At 34.4% G+C, this 15,744-nt stretch overlaps 1 protein-coding gene across 1 annotated transcript in view; it reads right to left on the minus strand.

The window, feature by feature from the left end:
- The window catches only part of LOC122787830 (solute carrier family 12 member 2-like), a 1,020,929-nt gene that overhangs the window by 671,855 nt on the left and 333,330 nt on the right, over positions 1-15,744 (minus strand). The window lies entirely within an intron of this gene.

A 15,744-nucleotide genomic window follows, 5' to 3' on the forward strand; every position in this document is an offset into this window, starting at 1 on the left:
ACCAGAAGATATGGGATTAACTGGCAATGAGGACACTGCAGGAGTGAAAGTTGGGTGGACGAGAATGACTGAATTCACTTCACATATCACGGGAGGAGGAAGATGGCTTGGTCCCCTGCAGTTCTGACTCCTAGTAAAAGGAAAGGTGCATGTGGGGACTTGGGGTATGTGCTTGGCTCTGCCTAACCATATCTACATGGTAGCCTTCATGATATGTTTACAGGAATGTAGGCACAGCAGAGCCTTGCATCTGCAAAGATGCACACCAGCCACCAGAAGAAGGGTTAGGAAAGGAAAACGAAAAAAAAAAAAAAACACTCTCATGGTTGTACAGATGATGGCTGTTGGTACCACGACAGACTCTCACCCTGGTAATCACTCTCACGGTTGTACGGATGATGGCTGTTGGTACCACAACAGATTCTCACCCTGGTAATCACTCTCATGGTTGTACGGATGATGGTTGTTGGTACCATGACAGTCTCTCACAGTGATAATGGACAGTGAATGGATGCAGTCACAGTGGAAGCCAGATAGTCAGCAGCAGTATGTGAGGGGATGGGATAAGTAATAGAAAAGAAAAAAAAAAGTCATACAGGAGCAGTCTTTGCACACAAGCAAATTAAATGCAGCCACTAAACTTTACAAAATTTATCAGCAGAAATAATACAGTTAAGCACCCAACAAATGAGCAGAATAAACACATACAGATTAGACTCAGAAAAAAAAACTGACCACATTAACATGCTGGAATGGCCCCTCTGATAGCCCTCCCAATGGACACATCAGAGAAATTTCATAATGACTGTATGGCCCCCATTTTGAAATACCAGATTAAGAGAGGAATACTCAACAATGAACAGCAACCCTGCTGAAGAGGTACAATAGGTCAACCAAATCAGTCAAATGCAACAAATATCTGGGAAAAGAAAATATGGTCAGACAAAGTACCTGCTCTTTTATGTGGAAGAAAGGCTGGCACAAGCTGATAACAGCCGATCATGCAACACCATCTGGCAGAGAAAGTGAATAAATGTCTAATCTTCAAGAGGCACAGTTGTCATGTGACTTCCTGGAGTAACATCCTGTTGTCACTTCCTCCTTTAGAGTAAAGTTTAACTACAGTAGAAGCAGCCATATATGATGTTTTTTTTTTCTTTTATTTGAGTTTATTATGGACAGAGTGAGATTCTATTTCCATTTTGGAACAGAATAATTTCCAGCGACGCGGCTTTGCCTTAGTACCATTTCTTTATCTATCTCCTTAAGTTTATAACCTCTATCTTGAAATTCTGCCACCAATTTATTCACAGGTAAAGATAGTCCTCATCTCTAGTACACAATCTAGAAAATCTGAGAATTTGATTTTTTATCATATTCTAGAAAATATATTGGGGATGCATACTGCTTCTATTTAAGAGGTTATTTTTTGGCATTCCTTTCTATAAAGTCCAGTGCTGACAATGACATTCTCATCCACAGAGACACTTACATCCAGAAAATGAATATTCATGAGGAAATGGTGCATGGTGAATCTCATTTCATTGTAGAACATCCTAGTATTTCGATTACAGTAATATTCCAATGCACCCCATCATTTCAGGAAATGGTTAGGCAACTGAGCTATTATTGATTTACAAAGAACAGCTATTCAAGAACGTGGTGCTACAAACACGGACAATTATTAAACGTACTGGACATTTTTTGAATATTTTATCTGATCATGTGAATACGATGGGGAATGAAGTCCAGCAGGGAATGGTCACGCTTGATGTTCATAGCCTCTTTACAGTCGTACCTAATAACTATGGAATAGTATCACATAAACATTTTTTAGAGGCTAGCAGTGAATTTGATTATGATAAGACTGAGCTTACATGCTGTCTTTTAGATCTGGTTTTGCACAATAATGTGTTTATTTTTGAAAAGAGTGTATACTGGTAAAAATGGGATGTTGCTATGGGCATACCCTTATCCCAATAGTTATGCCAATTTGGTATTACCCAACTGAAGTCCAAAAAACATGTGTAGAACAGCTAGACATACTGATGAACCAACACAAAGTTAAATCCAGTAACAAAAGGCACAGCACGACCATCCATATAAAACAGGGTTTATTACATCAAGCTTTCAAGATGAACTCTTTTTCAAGAATGAATCAATACATTAAAACCACAGAATAAATATACAACACCAGCCAATCACATAACATAACTCATAAACACATTATATAATTAATCAATTTGTAAAAAGTTTCACTAAAATCAACTTAATAATGTGCTGAAATGCTTCATCACAGCCAGAAGAACTTCATAAAACAAATATAGTATTCCCACTGACATATGCTTGTCTCAGTTTCAAAGTGGGTTTAATACTGTTAGCTTTATTAAGCCCTGGGTAAACATCAGATCTAAAAAAGTGTATCCATTTATATTCTGCTCTCTCTGTGGCATTCACAATGCCCCCCCCCCTATTCTTGAAAACTCTCTGCAATATCCTGAATTTAAAGACATGCTCATTTCCACAATGTAAAATATGCTTACTAAGTGCATTTGTTTCAACCCCCCTTATTATATCAGATAAATGGGAGGCAATTCTCTCCTTAAATTTACAGTTGTTTTTTCCAATATAAAAACAAACATTTCTCACAATTAGCTAAATAAACTAATTTTTTACTATTGCACATTCCAAATGCCTTAATAATAAAATTAACTTGTGTTATGGGATGTATAAATTCTGTTTCCATATTAATGAACTTACAGAAAATGCAATTATAACAAGGAACTGTCCCATTGTTAAATCTATATAGCTCTTCATTTTACTAAAATCTTTTTAACAGAGAACTTGTTTAAGATTCTTCTCTTTTTTATATACAAAACGAGGCTTTTCTCCTACTATTTTCTTAACATTAGCGTCAGAACTAAGAACTGTCCAATTTCTTTTAATAATGGACTGAATCTGTCTAGAATGTCTATTGTATTTCATCATATACCCTATACACACCCGTAGCCAATAGCTATGGTAGCATAGTATTGGCTAGATGGGAAAAATATACTATTTTTGATTCCAATAAAAATGAATAGTATACTAGTGCTTTAATGCATTAACAAACGTTTTGTAGATGACATAGTATTTTGGAAAGGGAGTAGGGAGGCATTGGAGCTTTTTGTTGAACTTCTACAGAATAGCATCAACTTCCTTAAGTTTGAAATGTCTTGTTCAGTAGAGGAAATCACTTTTTTGGATGTTAAACAGATGAATATTAATGGTAGAATTCATACATCTATATATAGAAAATAGGTACAAGCAACTAGGTATGTACATAATTCCAGTGTGCACCCCACCCACATTTATAAAGGTGTAGTAAAAAGTCAATTCTTGAGAGCCAGCAGGCTAAATACTACTGAAGAGAGGTTTGCAGCTGAGATTAATACTATGGCACAGGACTTTTTGGCAAGAGGTTATAATAGGGGTTTGTTAACTGAGAAAGCAGAGTATGTTAGAGCTGAAAGGCCTAGTGTGGGCAAACCATATTTACTTAGAGAAGGTAATATTGCCCAGAATGATAGCTCTGTTAGAGAAGCTACATTTAACAAATTATATATATATATATATATATATATATATTTATATATATATATATATATATATATATATCTGCATCATATGTATACATATATATTTATACCTAGAATATATCCAAATCCAAGTGTGTGACCCTCCAGTGGCAATGAAACGAAAAGCAGAGATTCAAAGGAACTTCAAATAAGATGCATTCATAAAAAATAATAAAGTTTATACCAATGAGTGAGCTAAGCCAAAGGCTTCTTCAGACTCTTAAAACAATGAATAAAACTGTTTGAATCATTTTTAAACCATCCTTAAGCTTCCTATTGGACATTACAAATTGATATGTCACATGTTATCTTGTCTTAAAGGAACAGATACACAAAAAAGTTAACATAGTTAAATGCAACAATATTTAGAAGGAATACTTCCATCCAAATATACAATTAATGATCAGAATGTCCATGTAAAAAATATGCATATACCCTGATACATTCTAAAAAATAAAAGGAGCATTGTGCTTGGTCCTATATCATTCTACAATCATTAAAAAACTGTTGCTACATTCATTAAAAACCCTGAACATTCTCTCTCCTCATGGTGTTAAAAACATTAAAATCCTTAGATAAACAGCAAGTTTTATCGCGTTTCAATATCTAGCATCTCTACTAAGATAGTGGTGTGTCGAATGCAACTTTGCATATATCAGGTTAAAAATTAATATAGCGAGAACTCTGTACTAAAAATGTAGCGTACCTTTACCACAAAACAACATAGCGAATATAATGTATTTCGATGTGCCTCATCAAGAGTCAGACCTCATCATATCGGTGAAAGGCTGTTGTCCAAGATTAAAAATTCCACAAATAGGAACCTCTTAGATTCCACGTAAAACAAACTGTTTACAAGTTGTAAAGTGCCGTGTGCTGTAGGAACTCTGAATGCAATTGAGTACAACCTAACTTCATGCGCTATGGTAACTCAGCGTGCGGTGAGCACGTTCTAAGCATCTAAGTACTGAACAACAGAAACAATGTTTAAATTTCTAAGAAAAAGGTGAGCCTATATTCGTGCTGTCCTGTGCCTAAAATAGACAGTATTTGTAAGCACGATTATGCCCTAGAAGCATATATTAATCACAAAGTGTCACTATTTAAAACAATGAAACGTGTACATATTAATGAGTACACTTATTAAAGTGTTCGCTGAACATGGCAGAGATGGCATTAACTAATACAAAATAAAAAGATAAAAACAGATAAATAGTGGAATGCTAGGCGTAACACATAAAAATTGACACAATAAAGCTTGAAATTAGCATAAAGCTCCATAGATGATAGGGTCCCTAACTTTTTAACTTAGAATGTTGTTATATTTAGCACCAACTATGTACATGGAAGTAGTTGCTTTTTTACTAGTTAGGGACCCTATCATCTATGGAGCTTTATACTTAGGTATTATTATATGTGTGCTTTGTGCTAATTTCAAGCTTTATTGTGTCAATTTTTATGTGTTACGCCTAGCATTCCACTATTTATCTGTTTTTATCTTTTTATTTTGTATTAGTTAATGCCATCTCTGCCATGTTCAGCGAACACTTTAATAAGTGTACTCATTAATATGTACACGTTTCATTGTTTTAAATAGTGACACTTTGTGATTAATATATGCTTCTAGGGCATAATCGTGCTTACAAATACTGTCTATTTTAGGCACAGGACAGCACAGATATAGGCTCACCTTTTTCTTAGAAATTTAAACATTGTTTCTGTTGTTCAGTACTTAGATGCTTAGAACGTGCTCACCGCACGTTGAGTTACCATAGCGCATGAAGTTAGGTTGTACTCAATTGCATTCAGAGTTCCTACAGCACACGGCACTTTACAACTTGTAAACAGTTTGTTTTATGTGGAATCTAAGAGGTTCCTATTTGTGGAATTTTTAATCTTGGACAACAGCCTTTCACCGATATGATGAGGTCTGACTCCTTGATGAGGCACATCGCGAAATACATTATATTCGCTATGTTGTTTTGTGGTAAAGGTACGCTTACATTTTTAGTACAGAGTTCTCGCTATATTAATTTTTAACCTGATATATGCAAAGTTGCATTCGACACACCACTATCTTAGTAGAGATGCTAGATATTGAAACGCGATAAAACTTGCTGTTTATCTAAGGATTTTAATGTTTTTAACACCATGAGGAGAGAGAATGTTCAGGGTTTTAATGAATGTAGCAACAGTTTTTAATGATTGTAGAATGATATAGGACCAAGCACAATGCTCCTTTTATTTTTAGAATGTATCAGGGTATATGCATATTTTTACTTATTTGCATGGACATTCTGATCATTAATTGTATATTTGGATGGAAGTATTCCTTCTAAATATTGTTGCATTTAACTATGTTAACTTTTTGAGTATCTGTTCCTTTAAGACAAGATAACATGTGACATATCAATTTGTAATGTCCAATAGGAAGCTTAAGGATGGTTTAAAAATGATTCAAACAGTTTTATTCATTGTTTTAACCGTCTGAAGCACCCTTTGGCGAAAGCGCTCACTCATTGGAATAAACTTTATTATTTTTTATGAATGCATCTTATTTGAAGTTCCTTTGAATCTCTGCTTTTCGTTTCATTGCCACTGGAGGGTCACACACTTGGATTTGGATTGCTCTCTTTTATGTTTACGTGAGTCTCCTGCCTCAACTGATAGCAGCACTGCATTTGGCTTTTTGAGTATACCTAGAATATACACTTATCCATATGTCCCTGCATCACCTTAGTAATAGGTGCTAACCCTAACCTTAATGGCGCACCTTTTCTCAACCCTAACCCTACACCCTACCTTCATAAAAACCTTCCTGTAACATTGCCACTACAAAAGATACAATTGGACACACAAGAATTCACAAACACAAACAACGCTATATCTATTCCCTAATCTCACCCCAACCCCAACCCTAAACTACACAAACATACAACAACTATCCTACACTCATCCCCCGACAATAACCCTAACTCACATACACATGCACAAACACTCTCACCCCTCCTTTACCTGTCTCAGCATTACATACCATCGATACTTACACAGTTCAGCTATCCTTACCATCAACATTAAACCACACCCCCTGCATTTGATAAAGAAACAGCATCTGACAAATTGCAGAAGCACATATATATATATATATATATATATATATATATATATATATATATATATTTGTGTGTGTGTGTGTATATATTTATATATATATATATATATATATATATATATATATATATATGTGTGTGTATATTTGTGTATATATATATATATATATATATATATATTTATATATATATATTTGTGTGTGTGTGTGTGTGTGTGTGTATATATTTATATATATATATATATATATATATATATATATATATATATATATATATATATATATTCATTGAACAGCCATTTCAAGGAATGTGAAACGGCCAAGCACACTTTTACGAAAGTGCTTTTCACCAAAAAAGCACTTTTGTGAAAGTGTGCCAAACCTGGGGGAATGGCCGTTGTTGGGATCATAGTACAGTGGGGATAAGGGAATATTGCCTCTTCCCCACTGTAGTGCATTCTTGGAGTGAAAATATAAAAGTAGGGGTGCCCCCCACATGGGGTACAGGGGGGCTTGCCCTCCTCGATTAACGTGAGTAATACGTTTTTTTTTTTTTGTTATATATTTTTTTTGCACAGTTTAGCGAAGGTGCTTTTTCGGTGAAAAGCACTTTTGCTAAAGTGTATTCTGTTGTTTTGGTTTCGGTTAGGTAGGATTTTGTGCAATAGTACGAGATCCTTATATATATATATATATATATATATATATATATATATATATATATATACACACACACACATATATATATATATATATATATATATATATATATATATATATATATATATGTGTGTATATATATATATATATATATATATATTTATATATATATATATATATATACACACACACATAGATAGATAGATAAATATAGATTGATATATGTATACATGGTTTACTATCAAAATGTGGAAAATCAAAACAATTTTCCACTTTTTGATCGAACCAGTTTGCCGAAATTAGTAACAATGAAGTATCAAAATTTAGGAAATGGTAAAGCGGAATTGACATTTGAACACAGGAAGTTCCAATGTCTAAAGTCTGTGTTACTGGTAATGTTTTTGCAGTGGTCAAGCCCCCTACACCCCCCCCCCACACACCCTACATATTGTATATTCCAACTCTGAGGTAGCACTACATTGAGAAAAGGGTACATTTCCCGATCTCCACTGTAGTGCAATCTGTTATCAGAATGTTGATTCTACATTAGCGAGTGCACACTAAAATTCGCTAATGTGGAATCGAACATTTTCCAGATCGGCATTACAAAAACTTGAAAACAGCCTTTCGACCTTCCCAGCTTCATGTAAGTGCTGATCTAAATTTTGATAGTAAACCTATATACATATATATAAATATATACATATATATATATATATATATATATATATATATATATATATATATATATATAGATAGATAGATAAACTGATATATATGGGTTGCAGTCAAGCGGTTTATCACTTTATCTAAAAGTGGTCTAGAAAAGTGATCTAATTGTAGTTGATATAATGATATTCTCCAGTATATTTTATCAGTTATAACTCTGATAAGAATGAAAGTTAAGGATTTTTGATCAGTGCTATTAGTTTTCTTTCAGCACCTTTTTAGCACCTTTACTGAATTATCTCTTAAGACACAGGCAAAAATAAATTTATATAAAAAAAAAAACAAATCATATTAACATATTCTTAGTTACGAACATTATACATCACATATGTTTTTTTTTATTTTTGTATAGCTATCATCAATCCAGAATTACATAAATTACTCAGTTCCTGCCCTCCCTTAAATCTCACTCCTTTCTCCAAAATATAAAACATCATTTTGACTGTATAATTCCCATAATTTCATTTTTACTATGTAATTTGCTCCTACCATTTCTAACGATACCTCTTCCTGTTCATTTAGAAATGTTACAGTATCTGGTACTTCAAATACAGTTGGGTTACACTCGGATTTTCATTTTCTAGTAATTACTTTTTGGCAGCCACCACAATTACACTTCACAAGGCCTTACTATGTGTAGGCAATTCATATATTGTATCCCAGCAAAATAAATAAACAAAAAAATAAAAAAATAATGCCTTCAGTTACACCCATTTGTTCACCGATATTTCTGACAGAGTACTCTGTAGGGAATTTTTAAAGACTGCCAACTCATTACACTCCCAAGACATATGTTCCAGTTACCTCTTTCTTCCCCGTCATACCTCTAACATTTACGATCTACCTGAGGAAAAATTCTTTGAAGTCTGTTTGGGGTATTAAAATACCTATGCAAACACTTACAAGGAAAAATCCTACATTTTCTGGACTTTCTTGCATATTTGGGAGCCATACATATGTCTCCATATTGGTTTCTTCTAATTTCCTTACCCAGTCTCTCTTCCCAATTTTTTCTAACCTACTCTGATTGATTTATTTAGTTATCATTCAATATTTGATATGCCATACTAACTTTCCCCTTTTAACAGTAGCTTCTGTTCTAGATTCAACTAAAAACTCTACCAGTGCAGGTGTTTCACTTAGGATTCCCCTTTCCAATTTTTCTTTGTCTATATTCTTATATCAATCTCTGATAGGGAAGGCAGTCTCTAGCCTGCAGTCCAAATGTCTTCTTGACCTCTTCCCATTGTATTAGGTTCTCTCAAGTTATTTGCTGTAACTACTTTAATTCCTTTGCCAGTTTTCTATAATAAATTCCAGCCCCCTCTTACCTATTCTCGGTACCCCTAATTGTAGTCATCCCTACTGGCAAAATCTACTTTCTCCATTCTCATATTGGCTTTGTTCTCAGAATGCTTTCTGCTATTTTATGAATATGATATCATATATGGCTGTTGTTATTTTCCTTAAGGATCTGCATTCAAAATTTCACTCTCTCCTTATATCTTGAATTTCCCTGTTTCATCAGCAACCATACCTTTCCACTTTGGATTATAGCTTTCTGCTTGTATTATGTATGAGACTTAACTGTGTACCTCTAAAATAACCCTTCAGGTAATCCTATACCACCTTCTGTTATTGGAAATATCCCATTTGACTCTTGCCCTCTTCCCCTTCCAGATAAAATTCCTTGAACTCTTTATTAATTATTCTCTATAACTTCTCCTCTGGTTGATAAAAATAAGCCTGAGCTATATATAAAACAAAATAAACTAAAAACATTTTCACTGCTTGTATATTGCTAAGAAAGTGTTTCTACTTTCTCAGTTTTTATATAATTTTTGTTTAGTCTCTTCTCACGTATCCTAACCAGCCATAACAGAATCCATTTTAATCCATTTCCTGAATATTTCATTTTATAGTGTTCCCATAAATATAAGTATTGCTTGGCCAAGTCATGTGTGAGTGCATAGTTTTCATTAATTTTATATCCCAAAAAGACTTGAAACTGTCTCAAGATGTTCCACAACACTCAGATGTCCTTTTCTGGTTTTCTCAAGTAGAAAATAATATCACCTACAAATAAAGCCAACTGTTTTTGGTTACCATATTAACTATATCTTTGAACTTCTGAGACCCTTATTTTCTTTGACAATTGCTCTAACTATAAAGCAAATAACAAAGGTGAAAGAGAACTCCTCTACCTGTTTCCTCTCTTCAGACACAAGTTGTCAGACAGGAGCTTTCCCACTTTAATTGTTTGCCTCCAATCCGTCATATATCCTCATAATTAACCTTATAATTGTGTCATGCAATGCACATGCTTCCATTGCCCTACTCATAAAATCCCAGCTTACTCTGTCGACTGTTTTTTCTGAATCAGGATCCACCAATAATAGCGATATTTTCTTTCATTCTGCTTCCCTCTGGATCATGATTGTTCTATTAATGGTGTCAAATGTTTGCCTCCCTTCCACAAATCCATAATGATCCATATCTATCAATTTTGGCAACACCTTTACCATTCTTTTAGCTATTATTGATAAAAACACTTTAAATTCATGGCTTAAACTTAAAACGGGCCTATATGAAGCTGGGCCTGATGGGTCTTTATCATTTTTAGGTATTACAGCCACTACAGCTTTATTTCAACATGTTGGTGTTTCCCCTCCTTATACTATTAAACAAAACCTTCCAGGTGTTTATTACATTCTAACTGCCTATCTTCCAAACTTCCACAGGAATAGTGTCTATTCCTGGAGACTTTCCTGCAGATTAATCACTGTTTTTATCTCATGTCTTCCTATCTTAATTGTTAATTGTTGAGCCTCATCTACCTCTAACCTTGGCATACTCAAAACTTCCATATTTCCATTTGTGTTCTATCTTGATTTCCACATTTTTTGCTTTATACAAATTTTCATACAATGATGAAATATATGACAAGATATCTGGTTATTTTGTCTTGTTAAAGGCTCCTTAAGCTTGGCAACAAGTCTTTCTACTTTTTGTTCCTAAGTTGTTGTGTTAAAAGTTTTTGTGCTTTGGAGTTATTACAAAAGCGTTGCTTAACAGCAATCACTCTACACTCATGCATATTATCCAGATATGCTCTTTTTTTATCTTTAGCACTCTGTAGTTGCATCACTTGTTCTGTGAGATTTCCCTTATTCTTCAGTACTATATCCTTTGTCAGACCCTCTAAATAGTTCATTTTACTTCTTAACCATATATTTTGTCTTTTATTTATTTACTGTTTTTAAACTTCACTTTCACTTTATCCCACTCACTAGCTATAATTTCTGAAGAAATTTCTATATTTCCTAATAACTCTTGAATAACTTTCATTATCCATTCCTTAAATTTCTCCCTTTTTAACAGATAGGTGGGAAAAGCCAGTATTTTTATTTTTTAGTTTGTCACCCTACAATTTTCTTTTAGTTTTTATTGGCACATAATCTGAAATAGGTATTGGATGTGTATCAATGATTTAATATTCCTGAGAAATGCAATTTCTGTCTATTCTAGCCCACTTATTGTACCTTAGGGAATATTATGTAAATTCTCTTCAGGTTTCTACTACCAAATTCACATCTTCCATACCAAATATTTTCATAGATTTCTTCAGCAATCTATCCTCTTTTGTTAAATTTTCCCTTCTAGGTCCCCTATATACATCCTCAATACTGCAGATTAAAATACTAGTCCTACATATAAGAAACAGTCCTTGCTGAAAGCTGATTTCTCCAAAATTTTCTTAAGGTCCATAATAGCAGTTTTCAAGTGAAATATAAATATGTCTGCATAATCAACATCATTTGCTAGTAGCCCCCTACTACCACAATTCTATCATTATTATATTTTATCCCCTCTTTTATCATTATTTGATCTCCTGTGCAATTAGTATAAGTACTTCCCTTTTCCTTTGTCCCTGATACTCAGTCCTAAAGTCCTTTCTTTATCAAATTCACAAGCCCACTTCTTTCCAACTGTGTCTCCTGTTGGATTACTATTTGCACTGTCCATTTCTTAATATAATTCAATAGTCTTTTAATTCTGTCTATACCTGTGAGGCTATTCATGCTCTAAGATAATATGGATAGAGTAGCCATTATGAAAAGAAGTTATTATTCCTACCTATTATATACAACAGTTTTTAAAAATGTCCACTTCCAGCTTTAGTGCTACATGCACCTACTAATGCTTGGCAGGTTGATATGTTATGTAGTTATTTCTTATTATTTCAGTTTGAACCCATGTCATATTTTATAAGACTTTTAGTTTTAATCTTCTTCTTCTTCTTTCAGCTTTTCCTGGTTAGGGGTCTCCACAGCGGATCACCTGTTTCCATTTCATCCTGTCCTCTGCATCTTGTTCTGTCACACCAACCACCTGCATGTCCTCTCTAACCACATCCATAAACCTTATCTTAGGCCTTCCTCTTTTCCTCTTACCTGACAGCTTCATCCTTAGCATCCTTTTCTCAATATACCCAGCATCCCTCCTCAGCACATGTCCAAACCAACACAATCTCGCCTCTCTGGCTTTGTCTCCAAACTGTCTAACCTGAGCTGACCCTCTAATATACTTATGCCTAATCCTGTCTACCCTCGTCACACCCAGTGCAAATCTTAACATCTTTAACTCTGCCACATCCAGCTCAGACTCCTGCCTTTTTGTCAGTGCCACTGTCTCCAACCCATATAACATAGCTGGTATCATTACCCTTTTGTAGACCTTCCCTTTCACTCTTACTGGTACTCGTCTGTCACAAATAACTCCTGACACTCTTCTCCACCTACTCCACCCTGCCTGTACTCTCTTTTTCACCTCTCTTCCACACTCGCCATTACACTGAACTGCTGATCCCAAGTATTTAAACTCGTCCACCTTTGCCATCTCTACTCCCTGCATCCTCACCATTCCTCTATCCTCCCTTTCATTCACACACATATAGTCCATCTTAGTTCAGATGACCTTCATTCCTCTCCTCTCTAGAGCATGGGTCTCCTCAACCTGTTCCCTACTCTCACTACATATCATAATGTCATCTGCAAACATCATAGTTAAAACAAAAAAAACACACTGCAGAACACCTCTATAACCTATCAACATAAAACAAACACACAAATTATGTACATCTTCAAATAATGAAGTTTAACCCTCCTGATAGGAAAAAAACTGCCCCAAACTGACAGCTGCACACACTGGCATTACCTAACCTATAATTAAGATTATCCATGCTAAGATGCATGTTACAGCCTGTTGTACTACTTACACTAATTGCTGTCTGTTCTTGTCTTAGCTTTGAATCCCCACCCAGATGTGAAAAATAGCTTATATGTGTTCAGAAAACATTAACTTTTAGCCTTCAAAATGCTCTGGTTTTTATTGCTTTCCCCTATAGTCAGCTTATGTCTATTGAAACATAAGTACAGAATGTACAGCTGCCCTTAGCCACAGGCTTCTCAATTCACATTGAATATTTACTTGCTAAAGAAAAACTTTTTATCACATTCAGTGTTCTCTTATTTACTTGCTTACACAAAAACATTGTTACGAGATTAAGCCAAAGGCCTTAATCCGACATTCACCTATGCAAAAGTAAGAGAAAACATATCAACTCTACTTATATTATAATCTGTGCACTTTTATACCCCATTCCCATCTCAACAACCCAATATTAAAGCGTATTAACTTAAACATGCTTTTGCCCAGCATTTCTTCTCTTTTTATATTATAATGGCTACATTTCTTAAAACTAAAAAAGGAGAAAAAAGGCACTTGTTTACTTTAGTGTCTTTATAACATACAACAGTAATTGAAATACTTTAGTATATAATATGCAATTTATATCATGAAATGTTTTATGCAAATACTGTTAAGAACAAATATTGCTTTACTTATAGTTACTTTTGTTTCCTTGTCTTTCAGTGTTCTACCCAGCATTAATGACATGAAGTTGGGTATACGTGTTTCATTCCCCCACAAGTTTAACAAAATCAACAAAAGTCCAATCTTTCCACTTTGCCTTTTGAAGCCATATTTCTTAAACATGATTAATGCTGTATAATCTCATATTTATTCACTAATTTCAGTGTTGTTGGTCTTTTTCCTGTTCATCTCCATCTCCCAACTCCAGACTCTAGCTCAAGTTCAAGGTACTCCGAATTCTTCTAGTTAGTTCCTGTTCTTTCTTCTGTCTCCCAAACCTTTTTTTTTTGGAATATTGTTAAAGTTTTCACTGGCAAAGTCTCTCCATGAGCTTTATTATCAGAAGAATAAGAAGTAGAACCCCCCTCTGTTTGTTGGCTCACTTTTTGTTGGACAAACTTGTATTTCTTCCTTATCATGTTCTACATAAAAAATTACTTTGATCCTCCAGGAAAAAATATTCTGAAGAAAGCTGGAAATAGCAACTTGAATGTCACACCTGTTTCTCAACATTTCCTGACTGCTGAGATAAATGTGCTTATTTTCTGCTTGTACTGTGAATAATGATTTTCCACAAACACTTTACTGTCTCCAAATTTTAATACTTTGCCTTTCTGCCATGGTTTTGTCAGTATAAATGCGCCTTTAATAATACAAGTTGAGCCTGCTTTCTCATGGTCAGGTTAGGAGCATACACGTGATGTACTCTTTCAATTAATAAATCCTGTTGTGTAATACCAGTCCAGTTGCTTATTTGTGCTTTCATAAAATTAATACAGACTGCTCTTTCCAGTTTCTCTGGTACAGCAGAAAATCTCAAGTTTAGCCTGCAAGTTCTGTCCTCTAACTCTACCATTTTTAAAACATCTCTTCTTGATCAGTCTCATACTCAGCCAGCCTTTTCTTCATCTCTACCTCTGATTTTTGCAGTTACATCAGTTCACCTGAATAGCAGTTTAAAGCTTCTTCTATTTTTTTCCAGCCGTTTGTTATCTGTTGACATATATATGATAACAAACGAAAAGAGCTTAATCTGATTAAACTGTTTTATTTGGTCGTGCTGTGTCATGGTTCCTACCTCTTGTTTGGATTATTAGTTTGTCGTTGCCTGCTTTGATTATCTGTTGATATACTCCTTTGGAGTTTAATTTATTTTAATTAGATTTAGCACATTTGGCTTATTCTTTCCTCTAGATTATTGGAACTGACCTCTTGTACCAAAGCTAGAGCTTGAACAACATTTTACACAGCTGTAGGATTCTCCCCAGTTAGTGTATTCTCTTCACCTTTTCTAGTTGATTTTCCTTCATGCTCTCTGAGTTTGTTAACATCCAGGCATTATACTTACTAGCCAGTAACTGACTATACTAACATTTGCAGAGTTACTTGCTGTTATCTCACAGTTTCTTTTTCCACACTGGCAGAGTTGAAGTAAATGTGTTTATTAGTGTGCATCCATCTTGGAAGTTCAATGTAATTAGTTTTCTTATAGATTTACAAGTAATATTGTACTTTGCTTTATCACATTGTGTTGGATTGTGCATTATGGTGGTACACTTCGTGTTTTTCTCATTCTTTCTATTCCTGTAGTGTGACTGCAGGTTGTAATATATAGTTTGGAGGAATTCACATGGGTGTGCTGGGGAGGTATTTTTTTTAATTATACTGGGTTAGATTTGTGTTTAGACCAGTTGT

The sequence above is a fragment of the Protopterus annectens genome, chromosome 13.part0 (genome assembly GCF_019279795.1).
Source record: "Protopterus annectens isolate FY-2018-M chromosome 13.part0, PAN1.0, whole genome shotgun sequence".
Classification (NCBI taxonomy): Eukaryota; Metazoa; Chordata; order Ceratodontiformes; family Protopteridae; genus Protopterus; species Protopterus annectens.